At 38.4% G+C, this 12,285-nt stretch overlaps 1 pseudogene; it reads right to left on the bottom strand.

Annotated features, from left to right (window-relative positions):
• Positions 1–2,539: 2,539 nt before the first annotated feature.
• Positions 2,540–12,164, bottom strand: LOC146920116 (F-box protein At3g07870-like; annotated as a pseudogene).
• Positions 12,165–12,285: the final 121 nt, after the last annotated feature.

Below are 12,285 nucleotides of genomic sequence, written 5' to 3'. Positions count from 1 at the left end.
ATAATAAGTTCATCCTTAGGTTGATTTGAGATCAATAAATGAGTCACTAGAGTAGTGACTACTTGAAATTCAAATAACTTCAACATAGCTTAGTATTAATTATATGGGAAATGTTAACCAGTGCCCCGGGGCACTGGTTAAGGGTCAAATATAGTAGGATTTGCATTGAGAGATGCGTAATCAGTGCATTAAAAGCTGAAAAAGTATATTTTTTATTTAAAATTTCCTTTTTTGGCTTCCTTAACCAGTGCCCCGGGGGCACTGGTTAACATGACCCTAATTATATTTATGGGAAATGTTAACCAGTTCCCCCTGACACTGGTTAAGGAGTTAAATATAGTAGTATATTGCATTAAAAGTTGTGTTGTCATTACATTAAAAGCTAAAAAAGTGTTTTTTTGATTTAAAATTTCCACTTTTGGTTCCTTAACCAGTGCCCGGGGCACCGGTTAACGTGACCCTATATTTATTCATGGTTATAGCACGTGAGTGAGTGAGTTATAAATAAGTACTGTAGACAGAGATTTAGGTGGGGACCAATGAAGCCATCTTTGTCAGTGGTGTGGTCTTAAGGAACTGACAACTTGTACGGCAAGTTTGGTTTTCTTTTTTTCTTTTTTCTGTCTGTTTCATATTATTAATACTCCATCTTCTTATGCTATAGTATACTATAGAGATAGAGATACAGCTTTATTTTTATGTATCTCTGAGCATTTTATGTGTGTAAATGACAGAAGGATATGACTAAGAAATTGCATAAAAATAAATAGGGCAAGCATCAGGTCCGTTAAAGGAGAGAAATTAAAAAAGCATAGAATTAGACTGTGCAAACTGTGTCTGTCTGTGACCCTCTTCTCTGTTCACTAGGAGAGTATATATTTTGAAGTTTGAACCAACATCGAAAATAGTTACTACTATAATTATTATTTGCATGTCCTCCTCTCTTAGCTTATCTGTGAATGAATAACGAATCAATGGTGAATCAAATTTGTATCCGGATTATCTACCGTCGGAAAATGGTGCAATACCAAATATATTATTAAATATTGATCAAAATTGGATGATTGAGATTCATCTATAGTTACTATTTGATCCCATGAATCGATTTCCATGAGTATTGAGTCATGTCATGTTATAAATTTTAAAATGATTGTTAAACATTTTCCCTAAAAAAATCTTGTAAAAACATTTATAAATTAACTTTATTTTAAGCAACACGAAGAAGGGTATATATAGATCAAGAAGACAAATAAAAGGGGAGAAGAGTAAAAACGGGATATGATTAAGGCCTTTAACAAATAAAAGGGGAGAAGAGTAAAAACGGGCCTTTATATACAAACAAAATTAAGGATACTAAGGTGTGTTTGGATTGAGGGTTTAGGAGGGGAAGAGAGAGGAGATCTCACTTTTATTTTTTAAATTACGAATAATGTAAAATGTGTTTTAAAAATAAATTAAATGTTTTTGAAGTATTATATGGTCATTTATAATGTTGTTAATTTAATTTTTCTAAAAATCATTTTATAATGTCCGTAGTTTAAAAAATAAATGTAAGCCCCCTCCATTCCTCTCTTAAACCCTCCATCCAAACACACCATACTACTTCACAAATATACGATCATTGGGCTTAACACATCATTGCTAAATTTCGCAGACAACCCTTTAATATGACGATCATTGAGACAACATACATGCATAGTAAAATATGATTGTATCTTTGGTTCCACTTATGATTGTATCTTTGGTTCCACTTTTGCAAGAGGTAAATTTGAATATGATTGGTTTCTCCAAAGTAAGATTAATGTTGCTTCTACAATTGTAGCTTTTGATTTTAAAATTGATATTCACACTCAAATTTATTGTATAACTCACTTTAAGATAAATGTATTCAAACATAATTGACTTCACTTTCAACTCAATTTTATTGTAGAAACAATTTTACACATTCAATGCATTAAAAATCATTTTTCTTTTCACCGCATAACCAAACATGATATAAATAGCTCGAAACAACAAATGTCGAATCAATATCAAAATTCATACAAGTACCACCTCTAGCCCCCAAAGAGACACAAACTAAAAAGACATAGAAGACTTAACTTGCAATGACTACCCCAAAATCCCTAACCACTAACGACACCAAAAAAAGGATCAACAAACTAAGACGGATATGAATCATATTCAACATCCCTAATAACTTTTCTCAAACTTTTATTTTTAAAATTTTTATTTCTCAAACTTATTTCATGCATATTTGTTAAATCAACCCACACAATGCGCTATAATAATAATAATAATATAAAATTGAGTCAAATAATAAGAATGATAGTAATAGAGCTTCTATTTGCTTGTAATTGCTTTTATGGTGAGTTTGTTGCCTTTTAACAAGTCTACCCAAAAATAAAACCAGTAAAGCACATATCATTGAGATACAAAACATGTAAATTTGGACTTAGTAAAATTGATGATATATTAACCTACAACCTGAGTGACTCTATAGAATGGTGAAAGCTGAGCAAAAAAGGGTCGTTTTAACTACAACCTTATATATTTCTAATCAAAATGAAGCTCCTAGTTAAGTAATACAAATCAATGGGAGAAATAGACATACTCTTCTTAGGAGGCATGCTCTTCACTGAATTCTTCACCATACGTTGCCAAGTCTGAAACAAACTCTTGCACCAAGTACAAAGCTTTATTTTCTTCCCGCAATTTATACTTTGCACACCTAAATAAATTACAACATTATTAGTCAACAATGATAAAGAAAAGTTGCAAAATTTTCAATTTGCACGGGGTTTGGAATAGTTCCGAACATCCATCAACTACTTAGTGTATGTTTGGTTTGACTTTTCCACCTCACAGAAGTGCTTTTAGCCTAGGTTTCGCCGTGATTTCCACAAGCTATAAAGTGTAGCTTCAACTTTGCCGTGATTTTAAGAGAAGTAGAAGTTGAACCAAACATAGGCTTAATTATGATTTGTTAGAGAGCCTCATTTTCAATTATCTGTTAAAAATAGAATATTAGAAGTTACATCCTTACCTTGAGTGGATATTTAGCACCTCAACATTGTCTCCTTTCACGACATCCTTCAATGGGATTAGACTTGGAATATGAGGAATTACTCGAAAATACTTTGATTGAATCCCATGGATTTGAAAAACTTTGAATCCATACTTCCCAGGTTCAAAAAATATAAAACAGTTGGATGAATGATAGGCAGGACACTACTCAAGGACTAGCTAAAGGCCCATTAGGTAAGAGGGTAGTTAATAAGCCCAATTACTTGAAGGACTATGTGTAAAGAACATTCTAGAATCCTCATAGGATAGAGAGGAATAGTCATGCATATCTTTCTTGTTATTCCCTTTTGCATTTCCTGTTTTTACGGATTCTGTTAAGATTACAACTATTTGTAAGAGTGGCTTGGGCCAAGAGATTTATCAATCAAGTAATATTACAATTTTCTCTCTGGAGGTTTTGGTTCCTCGAAAACCAACTTTCTTATCTTCCCACTCCCATCATTTTGGTGCTTTCATTGAGCTCCACCATGACCAAGGCCACCGATGAACAATTATTACAGATGATGGCTTCCATCACTGAACGATTGGATGCCCTCTCCTTTGACTTCGCTGACTTCAAAGCTTCCTCTCCTCAACCTCACCGAATTTGAATCCCTCGCCAATCGTATCGTGGATGTTCCACCGTCCTTCCTGTTGGAATGTTTCATCTCCGGCCTCAAACCAGAAATCCAACGTGAAGTCCTTGCTCTCCAACCCATCTCTCTTACTGAAGCAGCTGAGATTGCAAAATTACAGGAAGACAAACACATGGATCTCCGGCAACCGCAACGACCTCGACCGGCACCGTCATACACCTCCGGCAACTCTGTTGGGACTTCTCCTCCCAAACCACCACTGTTTTCCACTCCAGCTACATGATCTCAGATTCTGTTCAAACGTCTCACAGCCGCCGAAATGCAAGCTCGCCGAGACAAGGGTCTGTGTTACAACTGCGATGAGAAGTTTGGGCCTCAGCACCGCTGTAAGAGTCGTTTTCTCTTGCTTCTGGCTGATGAAGATGATGAATTGCCGGAGCAAACGGACGACCCTGACGTTACCGTCGACGATGGGAGTAATGTTAACGACAATCCAGGTCAACTCAGTTTGAACGCGTTTGCGGGTTACTACAACCCAAAAACATTTCGGGTCACAGCCATGATTGCGGGTAAACCCGTCCAGGTTCTAGTTGACTGCGGGTCATCTCATAATTTCCTACAGGATCGGGTCGCAAAGGATTTGGGCTTGTGTACTGAGCCCACTAGGACTCTATCTGTTCTAGTTGGGAATGAAGAAGCTCTCACGTGCTCTGAGCTGGCACGTGACGTATGTCCTCACATTCAGGGGTATGATTTTTCTGTTGATTTTCATTTAATTAATCTGAGTGGCACAAATGCTGTCTTAGGTGTCCAATGGTTACAAATACTGGGACCCGTCCTCACCAACTATGAGACTCTCACCATGGAGTTCAACTTGGCCGGTCAATTAGTCAAATTGAGAGGGAACCCATCCCCTCCACCTCTTGAAGCTTCCCTACAACAAATGCGAAACATCATCACTTCCAAACAAATCTTGGGTCTCTATAGCCTTTCCTTATCAACAACAAACACTACTGCATCTCCACCTTCTGTCCACCCCGACGTACAACAACTCCTCTCCGAGTTCCAAATACTTTTCTCGCCACCAACCACCCTCCCTCCTCCGCGCGCCACTGATCATGAAATACCACTTGTGGCTAATGCTGAACCTGTCAAGGTGAAACCATATCGTTACCCCTACTTTCAGAAGAGGGAAATTGAGATTCAAGTGGCCAAGATGTTGGAATCCGGTGAGATCCAACCTAGCAACAGCTCCTTCTCCTCTCCGGTCCTCTTCGTCAAAAAGAAAGATGGGTCGTGGCGATTTTGTATTGATTTTCGGGCACTCAATTCCATCACGGTCAAAGACAATTACCCCATTCCAACCATTGATGAGTTGCTTGACGAATTAGGCCGTGCTACTTGGTTTTCCAAATTGGATCTCGTAAGTGGATACCATCAGATTCGGATGAAACCCGAAGATTCTCACAAAACTGCCTTCCGTACACATGATGGTCACTATGAATTCCGGGTGTTACCATTTGGCTTATGCAACGCTCCGGCAACCTTCCAAGGCGCAATGAACGATCTGCTTCGCAAATACTTACGTAAGTTTGTTATTGTCTTTTTTGATGACATTCTGGTATACAGTGAGTCATGGTCTGATCACTTATCACATCTAAGATTGGTTTTTCATTTGTTGTGAGATGCACAATTCTACCTCAAGCTAGAGAAGTGTTGTTTAGGAATTGAGCAGGTTGAATACTTGGGTCACATCGTGAAGGCTGGTGTTGTGTCACCTGACCCCTCAAAAATCCAGGCAATGAAGAACTGGCCCACTCCTACATCAGTCAAAGCATTGAAGGGTTTCTTGGGACTAACGGGATTTTACAGGAAATTCATCAAGAATTACGCTCTAATTTCAGCACCTCTCACTTCGTTACTAAAGAAGAATGCATTTCAGTGGTCTGCTCCAGCTGAAACGGCTTTTCAGGCCTTGAAATCTGCTATGGTTGAGGCCACACTACTAGCTCTTCCGGATTTCACTCAGCCATTTCTACTGCAGACCGATGCTTTTGGTTTCGGCATGGGTGCGGTTCTATCCCAAGGGGCGCGTCCTATCGCCTTTTTCAGCAAGATGTTTGCTCCAAAAATGGCAGCCTGTTCCATTTACCTTAAAGAATTGCATGCCATCACTACAGCTGTTAAGAAGTGGAGACAATATCTTTTGGGCCACTTCTTTGTGATCCAAACAGATCACAAACCTTTGAAAGAGCTCATGACACAAGCAATCCAAACCCCGAAGCAGCAAGTGTATCTCTCCAAATTATTGGGGTTCCACTATGAAATTCAGTACAAACCTGGGCTTCTCAATGTGGTTACGGATGCACTGTCCCGTGTTAACGAATCTGAGACAACGCAATGCTTCACTATTTCCTTGCCCCACCCTTTTCTCCTTCAGCAGCTGCGCGACGAGCTGAGCACCAATTCTGAGTTTTTGGCTCTCAAAGCAAGGATTCTAACTGATAGTTCCGGCCATCCAGACTATGTCCTAGAACAGGACCTGATTCTATTCAAGAGAAGGATATGGCTTCCCCGTTCCTGCTCCTTTCGTGAGCTTTTGATGACTGAATTCCACAATACTCCAATTGGGGGCCACATGGGTGTGAAGAAGACGCTTGCACGATTACTTGAGAATTTCCATTGGGAATCTATGGCAGCAGATGTGACGGAGTTTGTGCGTAAATGCCTCATCTGCCAACAGATTAAATATATTCCAAAGAGGCCTGGTGGTTTACTCCAACCTATTCCTCCTCCATCTCGCCTATGGGAGGACCTTTCTATGGATTTCGTATGTGGACTGCCCAATTCAGAAGGATCCACAGTCATTCTGGTCGTAGTGGACCGCTTCTCCAAAGGTGCCCACTTTGGTGCTCTTCCATCATCTCACTCAGCATACAAAATGGCTAAGTTATTTGTAACATTGGTTGCTAAGTTACATGGTATGCCTCGTAGCATTATTTCAGACCGAGACCCCATTTTCCTTAGTCGTTTTTGGCAGGAACTGTTCAAAGCCTGTGGGTCTTCGCATGTGTACAGCATATCACCCAGAGAGTGATGGCCAGACTGAGGTCATTAACAGAACTCTGCTGCAGTACCTTCGTGCTTTTGTGCATGACACACCATCACTTTGGACTACAGCGCTACCTTGGGCAGAATGGTGCTACAACACCTCCGTACACTCGGGCACGGGATTCTCCCCATTTGAGGTCATGTTTGGTAGGCCACCCCCCGCCATTCCAGACTACCTTCCTGGCAAAACTGATCTGGAAGCTGTTGATCACTGGCTAACTTCCAGAGACCGTATCCTGGCGAAACTGCAACGTAACTTGGTGAAATCTCAGCAGCAGATGAAAACCACTGCAGATGCTAAACGTCGTGATGAAGAGTTTGCAGTAGGCTCTTGGGTCTTCGTCTGGCTTCGCCCTTACATACAGACATCTGTGACTGGTCCCCGTCCGTACCAGAAGTTGCAGAAGCGTTTCTTCGGCCCTTTCATGATCACGGAACGTATTGGAAAACTGGCTTACCGTTTGGAGCTACCTGCGGGATCTCGCATCCACCCGGTGTTTCACTGCTCGGTGTTGAAACCGTATCATGGTCCTATTCCTCCCTTGGTGGCGTCACTTCCTTCCCACACTTTTGAGAACAGGCCAGTTCTGAAACCTGTTGCAATTTTGAGTGAAAAGCTGGATACCACTACAGACCCTCCCAAGCCTATGGTTCTGATTCAATGGGAGGGGTTACCACCAGAGGATGCATCTTGGGTTGCCAAAGAAGAAGTTGTCCTTGAGGACAAGGACTGTTTTGAAGGCCGCAGGGATGATAGGCAGGACACTACTCAAGGACTAGCTAAAGGCCCATTAGGCAAGAGGGTAGTTAATAAGCCCAATTACTTGAAGGACTATGTGTAAAGAACATTCTAGAATCCTCATAGGATAGAGAGGAATAGTCATGCATATCTTTCTTGTTATTCCCTTTTGCATTTCCTGTTTTTACGGATTCTGTTAAGATTACAACTATTTGTAAGAGTGGCTTGGGCCAAGAGATTTATCAATCAAGTAATATTACAATTTTCTCTCTGGAGGTTTTGGTTCCTCGAAAACCAACTTTCTTATCTTCCCACTCCCATCAATGAATGTAATGACAATATGGCAGCACCCTCCTCAAAGTGTTTTACCGGCCAATATGAACCAAAAAGCGGAGAAAGATCGTTGCTGAGAAAAGTATCAATGTTGTAAACCTTAGTCCACGATTCTCCAATACCATAATTCTTCCTAACCCACATTGTTACATTATGAGGAGAAGAATCATCACATATGTAAAGAAGTCCCTTTAATTCTCCCATGCTGATATGACATTTAAAAAAAATATTATTATTATTATGTTGAAACACATGTGGAGGAGAAGGGAATAATTGCAACTTCTCACTTTCAAGGCTGAAACACAATATTGACCTTTGCGAACGAATCCAATGAAATGTGCCATTCACATAAGTGTCATGTGTAAGCCTTGAACTATCAGTCTGATCATCCACTTCAACATTTCTCCATGATGGTGTTCCAAGTGTGTGTATCTCAAGCATCGCTTGCTGAAATGGCCTGCCATTGGAATATCTCACCCACATTTTTATCACCTTGTATTCATTCGTTTCAGGTTGGAAACCAAAACCGACTGCTTTTAACGGGATACGACCATGAGATGTAGTAGCTTCAGGAAGTGTTATGAACTCCCCAGTGACCGGATTGCAAATGACTAAAGGGTTTCCGTTACATGGGTGACACAAACAAAGCAAGCCGTTGCAAGAATTTGCAGTAAGAAACTTATAGTGAAGAGGGTTGTTTGATTTATAAAGGAATTTGTCTCTTCTTTTTAAAATTGGTATCACGAAGAGGAAGCTTGAATATAGGTGCAACCTTGACATGATTGTTGCTTCCAATGTCAAACTTAACAAAATGAGAGAACGTTTGTTGAAAGATCGGTCAAAAGTGCAATTGTTAGGGCGAGGGTTTATTTACTTATGTAAGCACATGAACGCAAAAGGGATTATGAATTAGGTCTTCTGGTTAATTTGTTGAATTTTTCTAGTTACATATTCTTGTTACATCCTAAAATGTCAAAATTATCCTTCAATCAAGTTTAATTTTCGAATTCACCCAAAACCCTTTGATCATTCTTTCTTTTGCAAAACTAAGTTTAAGTAAATCATGTAATAGGTCATGTAAAGTGAGTTAAGAGTACATACTTAAACTGAAAATTTGCGTTAACCTCCTCAAACTTGTTTAATGATTATACCCAATCTTATTTTAAGTAGATACATATAAATTTAGTTTAAGTAGGTTATGTAAACTAAGTTTACATGTACCTACTTAAACTGAATTTAAGTTAATCTGTGAATGTTTACTTAAATTTAATTAACGTTAACACGTGCTGTCCCATAAGAAAACATAGCTTGTAGAACACATAACATATCAACACGTTGAACAACAAGAAAAAAAAATAAAAACTCATCATCATTGAAGAAAAGAAGAAACTCACTTATCTAAATGCAATAGAGTATGGATGAAAGACGATTTAATTCTCTCTTTAATCATTCATTGAGATTGATTGAAAATTCATGATTGTTTGTGGGTGAAAGTTTAGAGCGACAAGGAAATCAGGGTTTTAAGAAAATTTATATGAAAGGGTAATTTTGGTATTATTGTAAAATTTTAAGTAAATTTTGGTGTAACAAAAAATATATGGGGTGTGACCAGAAAAATTCTACTTGTTTTAGTCTTTTTTCTTTTTATGTAAAAAAAAAAAACCCTTTTTTTAGGAATAAAAAAGAATTCCTCATTGATTTTTTCTAAGTTTAAAAGCATTTTGGCCCTTTAACTTTTATAAACTTTGATTTTGGTCCTCAACTTTGAAAAACAAAAGGTGTGGCAGTCTATTAGAAACTGAAACAACTATGTTGATAGAATTAATTTTTTGTCATTTGCTTCGACATAGTGTAGTTGTTTCGACTTTCGAGGTTTACTTAGAGGGGCCAATTCTTCGTGTAAAGATCCTCTCTATTTGTCAAAGTAAATGGAATATACAATTTGGAGAGAGATAGACAAAAAAAAAATTTAAAAATACGCATATATGATAGATTGGACAGAACAATATGCAATTCTAGTTGGAGGTTAACTTTTTGGGCAGCTTTTGTCAAAGTGCTTACAATAGTAGATTTCTCCGACCATCATCCCTTGTTGTTCTATCTATCTTTATGGTACAAGACCTTTGGCTATGCATAAACCATTTAGGTTTGAGAGTTCCTGGATCATGGGATATTTCTTACAAGAGAGTTGTCAAGGATGATTTGAATACAAATACTGATATGTCGCATAATTATTCCTAATGACCGAAATGACATGACCTACGGTGTCTAGCTTTGCTCATTGAGGAGCTCCTAGTGTCCACGTTCAGTTGTTGGCTTCCCACGTCACAGCATGATCCGTTGATAAGGCCAATAGTTCGTAGCTTTCCATGAAATGTGTGTCACACTCACCACTCCTCGCAGTTAGTGGCGGAATAAACAAGGAGCATGGGTTTGATGCCTCATTGTCCAGACCTATTGAACTTTGACTCAGTTTGATTTCTAGACCCACATACTAGTCAGTAGACTTGAGAAAGAATCAGCTATCCCTAACTCGATATGGAGGTAACTCGTGTAACCTCTAATTGCCTATCTGAACTAACAAGATGATTATTTTTAGATGTAAACATAGTGTTATAGTTCATAAGCGTGAACTAATTGCTAGGCTCAGTGCATCCAAATGAAATTACATAATGGTAGAGTTCACGGTGGTCTTATGAAACTTTAATTTTAAGCTCCAGAAATGGTTACCTCTGGTTTTAGAGTAGGAAGAGCTCATGTGGTTTCAACATTTGAGAGCTAAGTGGCTTACTGACATAGATCGTAAATTCGTAATACTAGGTACTACTACAATCTTAAAATAGTCACTCGGAAGGCTAAGTGGCTTACTTATCCAAGAATTAAAAGTGTTCTTGATCATGTGTTCTCTTGTTACTTGTAAGGAAGAGCAACAAATGGTTATTGGCATGGGGTCTTGGAAGGCTTTAGGTCTGGATGATTTTCCTGCATGTCTTCTCTTGTTACTTGTAAAGAATACTTTGCTTTTGGTAGAAAAATGTGCCTTGATCCAACTGCTATTGAGAATGTCAACTTTACTGATATGTGTCTTATGCCTAAAGTTCTCCATCTTGAATTTGTTAACTAGTTTCGGTCTGTATCTTTGTGTAACACTCTTTACAAAATCATTCGTCAAGTGGTGGTGAACTGTTTAAAGGACTGTATGCGGCAAATAGTTTCTCTAAAATCAGACATGTTTTACTCCAGCGAGAAGAATTCAATTGAACGTTGTGGTGGCTCAGAAGATGGCGCATAATATGAACAAATTGTCGGGTAAGGTGGACCTAGCTAAAGCGTATGATAGGCTTAACTGAAATTTCATTGAAGAAACCTCCATGAAATTGGCATCTGTAATGGTATATGATCAATGTCATCATTCATTCAGTTAGGAGCATTCAAATTAATGTGAAATAAAATGTTGTTACAGTTGAGTTTTTCTAGCCTCAACATGGGATTCATCAAAGGGATCATATTTTGCCTTATCTTTTCGTCATTTATATGGACACCAATGGAACTTTGAAATGTATAGGTAACCTGCCATGTCAGGTATATGTTTCACTTTGTCTAACGATTTTGGACGAAAATGACCAACTTGTATTAACAACATAAGTTAAGGGGCAAAAGTTAACAGTTTTAGAGTTAAGGTACCAACATGGTCTTCAAAAATAATTTAAGTGACCAAGAAGGTAAAATGTAGAAGCTTATTTTTTGAAAGGAAAATTTATAGATTAACACACTGCACATAAGCACAAGTATGCAGTCATAACTCCCCAAACCTCTTTGTGTATTTCCAATTCAAACACGCCCTAATACCAATGAATACTCAATAGGTAGTGATATATAGACCACCTTAGGTGGCATGTACCACTTGTACATCCACATACAATTGTGACATGTGTCCATGTGGTCTCCCCACACACAAAAAACTCACCTTTTATGTCTCTCACACATTCTCACATGGGGTGGTACAATGTGTGTATGGAGAAAAGGGTGTCCATGAAACATTATCCTACTCAATAATCTGAATTGCTTCTCGACTTGACCCTATATTTGACATTCTTCTACTTTTGCATATTAAAGGAACCAACTATATTACAGACACTATTTTCTTCTCAACACTTAACATAGTGAACCAAGTACCATGAGAGAAAAACAATGTTTGAAACCTTTGATCCCATGCACACATGATTAAATGAGATCACACCAGCTGCAAAACTCCAATTCTTGAAAATTTCACGCAACACATGATAACTCATACCATACAAACCATATAATCCACCAACCATGCATCACATAATGAATTAATGAATCTGTACTAACTGTACACCCAATAACCATGTTATACCAACCATTCAATCGTTCAAAGTTTTATTATATTTAATGCAATCAAAGCTACTCAGATAAAAT

This window comes from Medicago sativa, chromosome 5 (genome assembly GCF_051527215.1).
Source record: "Medicago sativa cultivar Bolivia chromosome 5, Bolivia_mono, whole genome shotgun sequence".
NCBI classification, from domain to species: Eukaryota; Viridiplantae; Streptophyta; class Magnoliopsida; order Fabales; family Fabaceae; genus Medicago; species Medicago sativa.
Note: the sequence above shows the minus strand (reverse complement) of the source record. Positions and strands in the feature narration are given on the sequence as shown.